Source organism: Oncorhynchus mykiss, unplaced genomic scaffold (genome assembly GCF_013265735.2).
Source record: "Oncorhynchus mykiss isolate Arlee unplaced genomic scaffold, USDA_OmykA_1.1 un_scaffold_712, whole genome shotgun sequence".
Classification (NCBI taxonomy): domain Eukaryota; kingdom Metazoa; phylum Chordata; class Actinopteri; order Salmoniformes; family Salmonidae; genus Oncorhynchus; species Oncorhynchus mykiss.
In genome coordinates this window covers 1-11,529 of record NW_023494159.1, presented here as the reverse complement: position 1 = coordinate 11,529, position 11,529 = coordinate 1, and the positions used below count along the sequence as shown (strand labels likewise).

The window sequence follows — 11,529 nt, the reverse complement described above, 5'->3', positions numbered from 1 at the left end:
TTAGTTATCCCTGACCGGACACAAGCCGGACCCTCGGGTTATTTAGGTCTACTACTACTTATCCCTGACCGGACACAAGCCGGACCGGTCACAAGCCGGACTATCGGGATATTCTAATTACCACATATGTTTACTTCACTGTCAATTTCAAGTCAATATTTATGTTAAATTTACACAAAAATTCTTACCCACACTCGGTACTACTGATCGTAATTTGGTATGACTATTCGACAATATGCTATTCGACAATATTAACAGGTTTTGCTTACCTTATTTTGTGGTCGACCAGAGATCAGTTTCCGAGTTGAGCAGAATTGTTGTCCACCCCGAAAGTTTTCACCTGTCCTACGGGAACCGTCCTTTCACCAACTCGCCCCTCACACCCACATCAACCACTCTGGACTGGGTCGTTAGTAAACCATCCTCTGCTACCAAGATTCTGTTGATAATGGGATATGTAGGAGGGGAGCCGGTCAAGGATCGATTCAGACAAGGTGGTCTATTGTATGACAAGTGACAGTTTAATTATGAGTAAAGATATCTGGTACAACGTATACGGGCCCATTTCATTCGGTTCATAAGGAACCAGCAGAAAGAAGCCCCGCTAACAGTTTGCACATGTCTCATATACAGAACAGAAAGTAGGTTGATTCTAGAAGATCGGGTCTTCGGGTTGGTTCAGGCTGAGGTGTAGTCTTCTTGGATTGGCCCTGTTGGGCCGTCCGTCATCCTCTGAGTCTTGTCGTGCCGTTCCTTGTCACACAATGTTCAGCTAAAAAAGGAGATTAGGTGTGTGCGCTGTCCTCAGTCACACAATGTTCGGCTAGAAAGGAGATTAGGTGTGTGCGCTGGTTTCTGCAAGTCAAGGCTGTCTCTTCTCCCAATGTGTGGGTGTATGTCTTATCTGTGTGTCCTCGGCAGTTAGTGTGTGTAATGTGTGTGTGCTGTGTGTGTGGGTGTGGGAGCTATCCTGTATGGGACCTAACATGTTTTACTGTGAAAATACGTTGTCTCAGTTATAGCAATGTAATAGCAGTAGGCTGGTCACCTGCATAAGAAATAGCACTTCCTTACAATTTCTACTTGCACATCATCATTTGCTCATCTATCACTCCAGTGTTCATTTGCTAAATTGTAATACTTCGCTACTATGGCCTATTTATTGCCCTACCTCCATTTGCACGCACTGTATATAGACTTTCTTTTTATTCTATTGTGTTATTGACTGTACTCTTTATTATTCCATCTGTAACTCTGTGTTGTTGTTTGTGTTGCGCTGCTTTCCTTTATCTTGGCTAGGTCGCAGTTGTAAATGAAAACTTGTTCTCAACTAGCTTACCTGGTTATATAAAGGTGAAATTTAAAAAAAAAAGAAACATTTTTCTTTTCCCAGAAAGGGGATGTAGCTCAGTGGTAGAGCGCATGCTTCGCATGTATGAGGTCCTGGGTTCAATCCCCAGCTTCTCCATTGAAACCTTTGCAATGGCCCATCTCCTACTTTCCAGAATGTTGAAATTCTCAGCAGGAAACAGAAGTGGTATGGTTGCCAACTTCAATTGCATCATTTTCAAAAACTGAAGTTCATGGGTTCGATGACTGTCCATACTTGTATTAAGAATTGCTGCTATCATTCCATTGTAGATTCAATGGAGTGTTCTATATAAAAAGTACATTGTATAATATTGCATTTTACCTGCAAATAAAATGGGATGGAAGCTCAGAGGGGGAGTGCATGCTATTTATGCATGAGGTCCTTGGTTCAATCCCAAGGTTCTCCACTGAGTTTATTTGTGTGCCAAATTCACATTACACAACTACTGCTTTCCAGAATGTTGATAAATATTTTGCAGCATAGATTGGTATGGTGGCCAAGTGGCAAGGAGTCGTCGTCTTGTAAACTGAAGATCATGGGTTCAAATCCCATCTGTGCCTTACAGAAAATTAGCTTGGTACCATGTCGAGGTTCTTTAACTGGAGGAATTTGAAGAAAAGGCAAGTTGTCTCAATATGGCAACCCTGCTAATATATTGTAAGGGATGTGTCTCTACGGTAGAGCTAATACTTGAAGTGTATGTGGTCTGAAGTCAATCCCACAACTTCTCTGATGAGTATATTTAGTTGTTAAATTAGCATTTGCACAACTCCCACTTTCCAGAATGTTGATATTTTAATAAGGAAATAGATGTGCTAAGTCATCTGTTTTTGTAAACTGAAGCACGTGGGTTCAATCCTGTTTGACGTTTATGGAAGCTAGCTGATATTATGATAATGTACTTTCATTAGAACAGTGTAAAGAAAAGGTCAATTGCGTCCAGACTGCAAATGAATCGCACATGCGGGAAGCTGCCGCTGGCTGATCCCGCCCTGGCTTACACAAAAAAAAAACACAATTAACCTGATTTAGAGCCAGACTAGTTACCGTAATTTTCTCACATTGCCATTGCCATTTTTTTCTATTGTCTCTTTTTGGTCCATTTAGATGCTAATGTCGATTGTATACCATTTCTTTTTTCTAAATGTTAGGTTAAAAATGTCAAATGTTTTAGGCTCCTAAGTGGACCATAAGGTTAAAAAACCAAAACAAATTAAGAAAACTAAACTGAAAAACTAAAAACAAAGAATAAAATAAAAAGGTAATGAAAAACTAAGTAGCTCCGCTCCGCCAGTATGTCTCTTTTGGTTCACTTTTGCCGGTCTCAAGCCAGCCGGGTAAAGGACGAGGGTTGGAATTGTATCATAAAAAAACAAGGATCGACAGAAGAAAGTTCATTTGTAGTTCCAAACATATTTAGGGAGTTTTTTACTCACTTTTTGTCTCTCCCACAATGTTATAACTCACTTCTACAGTGTCCTTCACATTTACATGCACATTGCCAATTCTTCAAATTAGGTGATGACATGTTTTAGCAACTTCTAGCGACTTTTAGGACAGCCAATAGCTACTTTCCTTACTGAGGTGTTGGCAACACTGCTGACTTTAAACATCGGCTATCTGAGCAGCTAACTGATCGCTGCAGCTGTACATAGCCCATCTGTAAATAGCCCACCAATCTACCTACCTCATCCCCATATGTTTAATTTACATTCTGCTCTTTGCACACCAGTATTTCTACTTGCACATCATCATTTGCTCATCTATCACTCCAGTGTTCATTTGCTAAATTGTAATTACTTCGCTACTATGGCCTATTTATTGCCCTACCTCCATTTGCACGCACTGTATATAGACTTTCTTTTTTTCTTCTATTGTGTTATTGACTGTACTCTTTATTATTCCATCTGTAACTCTGTGTTGTTGTTTGTGTTGCGCTGCTTTCCTTTATCTTGGCTAGGTCGCAGTTGTAAATTAAAACTTGTTCTCAACTAGCTTACCTGGTTATATAAAGGTGAAATTTAAAAAAACAAGAAAACATTTCTTTTTCCCAGAAAGGGGATGTAGCTCAGCGGTAGAGCGCATGCTTCGCATGTATGAGGTCCTGGGTTCAATCCCCAGCTTCTCCATTGAAACCTTTGCAATGGCCCATCTCCTACTTTCCAGAATGTTGAAATTCTCAGCAGGAAACAGAAGTGGTATGGTTGCCAACTTCAATTGCATCATTTTCAAAACTGAAGTTCATGGGTTCGATGACTGTCCATACTTGTATTAAGAATTGCTGCTATCATTTCATTGTAGATTCAATGTATATAAAAAGTACATTGTATTAATATTGCATTTTACCTGCAAATAAAATGGGATGGAGCTCAGAGGGGGAGTGCATGCTATTTATGCATGAGGTCCTTGGTTCAATCCCAAGGTTCTCCACTGAGTTTATTTGTGTGCCAAATTCACATTACACAACTACTACTTTTCAGAATGTTGATAATATTTTGCTGCATAGATTGGCATGGTGGCCAAGTGGCAAGGTGTCGGTCTTGTAAACCGAGATCATGGGTTCAAATCCCATCTGTGCCTTACTGAAAATTAGCTGGTACCATGGAGAGGTTCTTTAACTGGAGGAATTTGAAGAAAAGGCAAGTTGTCTCAATATGGCAACCCTGCTAATATATTGTAAGGGGATGTGTCTCTACGGTAGAGCTAATACTGAAGTGTATGTGGTCTGAAGTTAATCCACAACTTCTCTGATGAGTTTATTTAGTTGTTAAATTAGCATTTGCACAACTCCCACTTTCCAGAATGTTGACATTTTAATAAGGAAATAGATGTGCTAAGTCATCTGTTTTTGTAAACTGAAGCACGTGGGTTCAATCCTTGTTTGACGTTTATGGAAGCTAGCTGATATTATGATAATGTACTTTCATTAGAACAGTGTAAAGAAAAGGTCAATTGCGTCCAGACTGCAAATGAATCGCACATGCGGGAAGCTGCCGCTGGCTGATCCCGCCCTGGCTTACACAAAAAAAAAAAAACACAATTAACCTGATTTAGAGCCAGACTAGTTACCGTAATTTTCTCACATTGCCATTGCCATTTTTTTCTATTGTCTCTTTTTGGTCCATTTAGATTGCTAATGTCGATTGTATACCATTTCTTTTTTCTAAATGTTAAGGTTAAAAATGTCAAATGTTTTAGGCTCCTAAGTGGACCATAAGGTAAAAAACCAAAACAAATTAAGAAAACTAAACTGAAAAACTAAAAACAAAGAATAAAATAAAAAGGTCATGAAAAACTAAGTAGCTCCGCTCCGCCAGTATGTCTCTTTTGGTTCACTTTTGCCGGTCTCAAGCCAGCCGGGTAAAGGACGAGGGTTGGAATTGTATCATAAAAAAACAAGGATCGACAGAAGAAAGTTCATTTGTAGTTCCAAACATATTTAGGAGTTTTTTACTCACTCTTTTGTCTCTCCCACAATGTTATAACTCACTTCTACAGTGTCCTTCACATTTACATGCACATTGCCAATTCTTCAAATTAGGTGATGACATGTTTTAGCAACTTCTAGCGACTTTTAGGACAGCCAATAGCTACTTTCCTTACTGAGTGTTGGCAACACTGCTGACTTTAAACATCGGCTATCTGAGCAGCTAACTGATCGCTGCAGCTGTACATAGCCCATCTGTAAATAGCCCACCCAATCTACCTACCTCATCCCCATATTGTTTTAATTTACATTCTGCTCTTTGCACACCAGTATTTCTACTTGCACATCATCATTTGCTCATCTATCACTCCAGTGTTCATTTGCTAAATTGTAATTACTTCGCTACTATGGCCTATTTATTGCCCTACCTCCATTTGCACGCACTGTATATAGACTTTCTTTTTTTTCTTCTATTGTGTTATTGACTGTACTCTTTATTATTCCATCTGTAACTCTGTGTTGTTGTTTGTGTTGCGCTGCTTTCCTTTATCTTGGCTAGGTCGCAGTTGTAAATGAAAACTTGTTCTCAACTAGCTTACCTGGTTATATAAAGGTGAAATTTAAAAAAACAAGAAACATTTCTCTTTTTCCCAGAAAGGGGATGTAGCTCAGCGGTAGAGCGCATGCTTCGCATGTATGAGGTCCTGGGTTCAATCCCCAGCTTCTCCATTGAAACCTTTGCAAGGCCCATCTCCTACTTTCCAGAATGTTGAAATTCTCAGCAGGAAACAGAAGTGGTATGGTTGCCAACTTCAATTGCATCATTTTCAAAAACTGAAGTTCATGGGTTCGATGACTGTCCATACTTGTATTAAGAATTGCTGCTATCATTTCATTGTAGATTCAATGTATATAAAAAGTACATTGTATTAATATTGCATTTTACCTGCAAATAAAATGGGATGGAGCTCAGAGGGGGAGTGCATGCTATTATGCATGAGGTCCTTGGTTCAATCCCAAGGTTCTCCACTGAGTTTATTTGTGTGCCAAATTCACATTACACAACTACTACTTTTCAGAATGTTGATAAATATTTTGCTGCATAGATTGGCATGGTGGCCAAGTGGCAAGGTGTCGGTCTTGTAAACCGAAGATCATGGGTTCAAATCCCATCTGTGCCTTACTGAAAATTAGCTGGTACCATGGAGAGGTTCTTAACTGGAGGAATTTGAAGAAAAGGCAAGTTGTCTCAATATGGCAACCCTGCTAATATATTGTAAGGGGATGTGTCTCTACGGTAGAGCTAATACTTGAAGTGTATGTGGTCTGAAGTTAATCCACAACTTCTCTGATGAGTTATTTAGTTGTTAAATTAGCATTTGCACAACTCCCACTTTCCAGAATGTTGACATTTTAATAAGGAAATAGATGTGCTAAGTCATCTGTTTTTGTAAACTGAAGCACGGGGTTCAATCCTTGTTTGACGTTTATGGAAGCTAGCTGATATTATGATAATGTACTTTCATTAGAACAGTGTAAAGAAAAGGTCAATTGCGTCCAGACTGCAAATGAATCGCACATGCGGGAAGCTGCCGCTGGCTGATCCCGCCCTGGCTTACACAAAAAAAAAAAAAAACACAATTAACCTGATTTAGAGCCAGACTAGTTACCGTAATTTTCTCACATTGCCATTGCCATTTTTTTCTATTGTCTCTTTTTGGTCCATTTAGATTGCTAATGTCGATTGTATACCATTCTTTTTTCTAAATGTTAAGGTTAAAAATGTCAAATGTTTTAGGCTCCTAAGTGGACCATAAGGTTAAAAACCAAAACAAATTAAGAAAACTAAACTGAAAAAACTAAAAACAAAGAATAAAATAAAAAGGTCATGAAAAACTAAGTAGCTCCGCTCCGCCAGTATGTCTCTTTTGGTTCACTTTTGCCGGTCTCAAGCCAGCCGGGTAAAGGACGAGGGTTGGGAATTGTATCATAAAAAAAACAAGGATCGACAGAAGAAAGTTCATTTGTAGTTCCAAACATATTTAGGGAGTTTTTACTCACTTTTTGTCTCTCCCACAATGTTATAACTCACTCTACAGTGTCCTTCACATTTACATGCACATTGCCAATTCTTCAAATTAGGTGATGACATGTTTTAGCAACTTCTAGCGACTTTTAGGACAGCCAATAGCTACTTTCCTTGAGGTGTTGGCAACACTGCTGACTTTAAACATCGGCTATCTGAGCAGCTAACTGATCGCTGCAGCTGTACATAGCCCATCTGTAAATAGCCCACCCAATCTACCTACCTCATCCCCATATTGTTTTAATTTACATTCTGCTCTTTGCACACCAGTATTTCTACTTGCACATCATCATTTGCTCATCTATCACTCAGTGTTCATTTGCTAAATTGTAATTACTTCGCTACTATGGCCTATTTATTGCCCTACCTCCATTTGCACGCACTGTATATAGACTTTCTTTTTTTCTTCTATTGTGTTATTGACTGTACTCTTTATTATTCCATCTGTAACTCTGTGTTGTTGTTTGTGTTGCGCTGCTTTCCTTTATCTTGGCTAGGTCGCAGTTGTAAATGAAAACTTGTTCTCAACTAGCTTACCTGGTTATATAAAGGTGAAATTTAAAAAAACAAGAAACATTTCTCTTTTTCCCAGAAAGGGGATGTAGCTCAGCGGTAGAGCGCATTGCTTCGCATGTATGAGGTCCTGGGTTCAATCCCCAGCTTCTCCATTGAAACCTTTGCAATGGCCCATCTCCTACTTTCCAGAATGTTGAAATTCTCAGCAGGAAACAGAAGTGGTATGGTTGCCAACTTCAATTGCATCATTTTCAAAAACTGAAGTTCATGGGTTCGATGACTGTCCATACTTGTATTAAGAATTGCTGCTATCATTTCATGTAGATTCAATGTATATAAAAAGTACATTGTATTAATATTGCATTTTACCTGCAAATAAAATGGGATGGAGCTCAGAGGGGGAGTGCATGCTATTTATGCATGAGGTCCTTGGTTCAATCCCAAGGTTCTCCACTGAGTTTATTTGTGTGCCAAATTCACATTACACAACTACTACTTTCAGAATGTTGATAAATATTTTGCTGCATAGATTGGCATGGTGGCCAAGTGGCAAGGTGTCGGTCTTGTAAACCGAAGATCATGGGTTCAAATCCCATCTGTGCCTTACTGAAAATTAGCTGGTACCATGGAGAGGTTCTTTAACTGGAGGAATTTGAAGAAAAGGCAAGTTGTCTCAATATGCAACCCTGCTAATATATTGTAAGGGGATGTGTCTCTACGGTAGAGCTAATACTTGAAGTGTATGTGGTCTGAAGTTAATCCACAACTTCTCTGATGAGTTTATTTAGTTGTTAAATTAGCATTTGCACAACTCCCACTTTCCAGAATGTTGACATTTTAATAAGGAAATAGATGTGCTAAGTCATCTGTTTTTGTAAACTGAAGCACGTGGGTTCAATCCTTGTTTGACGTTTATGGAAGCTAGCTGATATTATGATAATGTACTTTCATTAGAACAGTGTAAAGAAAAGGTCAATTGCGTCCAGACTGCAAATGAATCGCACATGCGGGAAGCTGCCGCTGGCTGATCCCGCCCTGGCTTACACAAAAAAAAAAAAAACACAATTAACCTGATTTAGAGCCAGACTAGTTACCGTAATTTCTCACATTGCCATTGCCATTTTTTTCTATTGTCTCTTTTTGGTCCATTTAGATTGCTAATGTCGATTGTATACCATTTCTTTTTTCTAAATGTTAAGGTTAAAAATGTCAAATGTTTTAGGCTCCTAAGTGGACCATAAGGTTAAAAACCAAAACAAATTAAGAAAACTAAACTGAAAAACTAAAAACAAAGAATAAAATAAAAAGGTCATGAAAAACTAAGTAGCTCCGCTCCGCCAGTATGTCTCTTTGGTTCACTTTTGCCGGTCTCAAGCCAGCCGGGTAAAGGACGAGGGTTGGAATTGTATCATAAAAAAACAAGGATCGACAGAAGAAAGTTCATTTGTAGTTCCAAACATATTTAGGGAGTTTTTTACTCACTTTTTGTCTCTCCCACAATGTTATTCCTCACTCCTACAGTGTCCACATTTACATGCACATTGCCAATTCTGCAAATTAGGTGATGACATGTTTTAGCAACTTCTAGCGACTTTTAGGACAGCCAATAGCTACTTTCCTTACTGAGGTGTTGGCAACACTGCTGACTTTAAACATCGGCTATCTGAGCAGCTAACTGATCGCTGCAGCTGTACATAGCCCATCTGTAAATAGCCCACCCAATCTACCTACCTCATCCCCATATTGTTTTAATTTACATTCTGCTCTTTGCACACCAGTATTTCTACTTGCACATCATCATTTGCTCATCTATCACTCCAGTGTCATTGCTAAATTGTAATTACTTCGTACTATGGCCTATTTATTGCCCTACCTCCATTTGCACGCACTGTATATAGACTTTCTTTTTTTCTTCTATTGTGTTATTGACTGTACTCTTTATTATTCCATCTGTAACTCTGTGTTGTTGTTTGTGTTGCGCTGCTTTCCTTTATCTTGGCTAGGTCGCAGTTGTAAATGAAAACTTATTCTCAACTAGCTTACCTGGTTATATAAAGGTGAAATTAAAAAAAACAAGAAACATTTCTCTTTTTCCAGAAAGGGGATGTAGCTCAGTGGTAGAGCGCATGCTTTGCAGGTATGAGGTCCTGGGTTCAATCCCCAGCTTCTCCATGGAAACCTTTGCAATGGCCCATCTCCTACTTTCCAGAATGTTGAAATTCTCAGCAGGAAACAGAAGTGGTTGCCAACTTCAATTGCATCATTTTCAAAAACTGAAGTTCATGGTTTCGATGACTGTCCATACTTGTATTAAGAATTGCTGCTATCATTTCATTGTAGATTCAATGTATATAAAAAGTACTGTATTAATATTGCATTTTACCTGCAAATAAAATGGGATGGAAGCTCAGAGGGGGAGTGCATGCTATTTATGCATGAGTCCTTGGTTCAATCGCAAGGTTCTCCACTGAGTTTATTTGTGTGCCAAATTCACATTACACAACTACTACTTTCCAGAATGTTGATAAATATTTTTGTGTGAAAATATTTTGCAGCATTGTGTCCAAGTGGCAAGGTGTCGGTCTTTGTAAACCTGAAGATCATGGGTTCAAATCCCATCTGTGCCTTACTGAAAATGAGTTGGTACCATGGAGAGGTTCTTTAAACTGGAGGAATTGAAGAAAAGGCAAGTTGTCTCAATATGGCAACCCTGCTAATATATTGTAAGGGGATGTTCTCTACGGTAGAGCTAATACTTGAAGTGTATGTGGTCTGAAGTTATCCAAAACTTCTGATGAGTATATTTAGTTGTTAAATTAGCATTTGCACAACTCCCACTTTCCAGAATGTGACATTTTAATAAGGAAATAGATGTGCTAAGTCATCTGTTTTGTAAACTGAAGCACGTGGGTTCAATCCTTGTTTGACGTTTATGGAAGCTAGCTGATATTATGATATGTACTTTCATTAGAACAGTGTAAAGAAAAGGTCATTGCGTCCAGACTGCAAATGAACGCACATGCGGGAAGCTGACGCTGGCTGATCCCGCCTGGCTTACACAAAAAAAAAAAAAACAAATTAAACCTGATTTAGAGCCAGACTAGTTACCGTAATTTCTCACATTGCCATTGCCATTTTTTCTATTGTCTCTTTTGGTCCATTTAGATGCTAATGTCGATTGTATACCATTTCTTTTTTCTAAATGTTAAGGTTAAAATGTCAAATGTTTTAGGCTCCTAAGTGGACCATAAGGTTAAAAACCAAAACAAATAAGAAAACTAAACTGAAAAACTAAAAACAAAGAATAAAATAAAAAGGTAATGAAAAACTAAGTAGCTCCGCTCCGCCAGTATGTCTCTTTTGGTCACTTTTGCCGGTCTCAAGCCAGTCCGGGTAAAGGACGAGGGTTGGAATTGTATCATAAAAAAAACAAGGATCGACAGAAGAAAGTTCATTTGTAGTCCAAACATATTTAGGGAGTTTTTACTCACTTTTTGTCTCTCCCACAATGTTATTCCTCACTCCTACAGTGTCCTTCACATTACATGCACATTGCCAATCTGCAAATTAGGTGATGACATGTTTTAGCAACTTCTAGCGACTTTTAGGACAGCTAATAGCTACTTCCTTACTGAGGTGTTGGCAACACTGCTGACTTTAAACATCGGCTATCTGAGCAGCTAACTGATCGCTTGCAGCTGTACATAGCCCATCTGTAAATAGCCCACCCAATCTACCTACCTCATCCCATATGTTTTAATTTACATTCTGCTCTTTGCACACCAGTATTTCTACTTGCACATCATCATTTGCTCATCTATCACTCCAGTGTTCATTTGCTAAATTGTAATTACTTCGCTACTATGGCCTATTATTGCCCTACCTCCATTGCACGCACTGTATATAGACTTCTTTTTTTTTTCTATTGTGTTATTGACTCGTACTCTTATTATTCCATCTGTAACTCTGTGTTGGTGTTTGTGTTGCGCTGCTTTCCTTTATCTTGGCTAGGTCGCAGTTGTAAATGAAAACTTATCTCAACTAGCTTACCTGGTTATATAAAGGTGAAATTAAAAAAAACAAGAAACATTTCTCTTTTTCCAGAAAGGGGATGTAGCTCAGTGGTAG

General features: G+C 38.7%; 8 non-coding genes across 8 annotated transcripts; all 8 read left to right on the top strand.

The window, feature by feature from the left end:
• Nucleotides 1–1,396: 1,396 nt before the first annotated feature.
• trnaa-cgc lies at nt 1,397–1,468 on the top strand. Its single transcript has one exon. It is a non-coding gene; the product is annotated as a tRNA-Ala (tRNA).
• Nucleotides 1,469–3,429: 1,961 nt separating this feature from the next.
• trnaa-cgc lies at nt 3,430–3,501 on the top strand. The gene has a single exon. It is a non-coding gene; the product is annotated as a tRNA-Ala (tRNA).
• A 380-nt stretch (nt 3,502–3,881) lies between these two features.
• On the top strand, nt 3,882–3,952 carry trnat-ugu. Its single transcript has one exon. It is a non-coding gene; the product is annotated as a tRNA-Thr (tRNA).
• A 1,504-nt stretch (nt 3,953–5,456) lies between these two features.
• trnaa-cgc lies at nt 5,457–5,528 on the top strand. The gene has a single exon. It is a non-coding gene; the product is annotated as a tRNA-Ala (tRNA).
• Nucleotides 5,529–5,908: 380 nt separating this feature from the next.
• Nucleotides 5,909–5,980, top strand: trnat-ugu. Its single transcript has one exon. It is a non-coding gene; the product is annotated as a tRNA-Thr (tRNA).
• A 1,500-nt stretch (nt 5,981–7,480) lies between these two features.
• On the top strand, nt 7,481–7,553 carry trnaa-cgc. Its single transcript has one exon. It is a non-coding gene; the product is annotated as a tRNA-Ala (tRNA).
• Nucleotides 7,554–7,933: 380 nt separating this feature from the next.
• trnat-ugu lies at nt 7,934–8,005 on the top strand. The gene has a single exon. It is a non-coding gene; the product is annotated as a tRNA-Thr (tRNA).
• A 1,496-nt stretch (nt 8,006–9,501) lies between these two features.
• trnaa-ugc lies at nt 9,502–9,573 on the top strand. The gene has a single exon. It is a non-coding gene; the product is annotated as a tRNA-Ala (tRNA).
• Nucleotides 9,574–11,529: the final 1,956 nt, after the last annotated feature.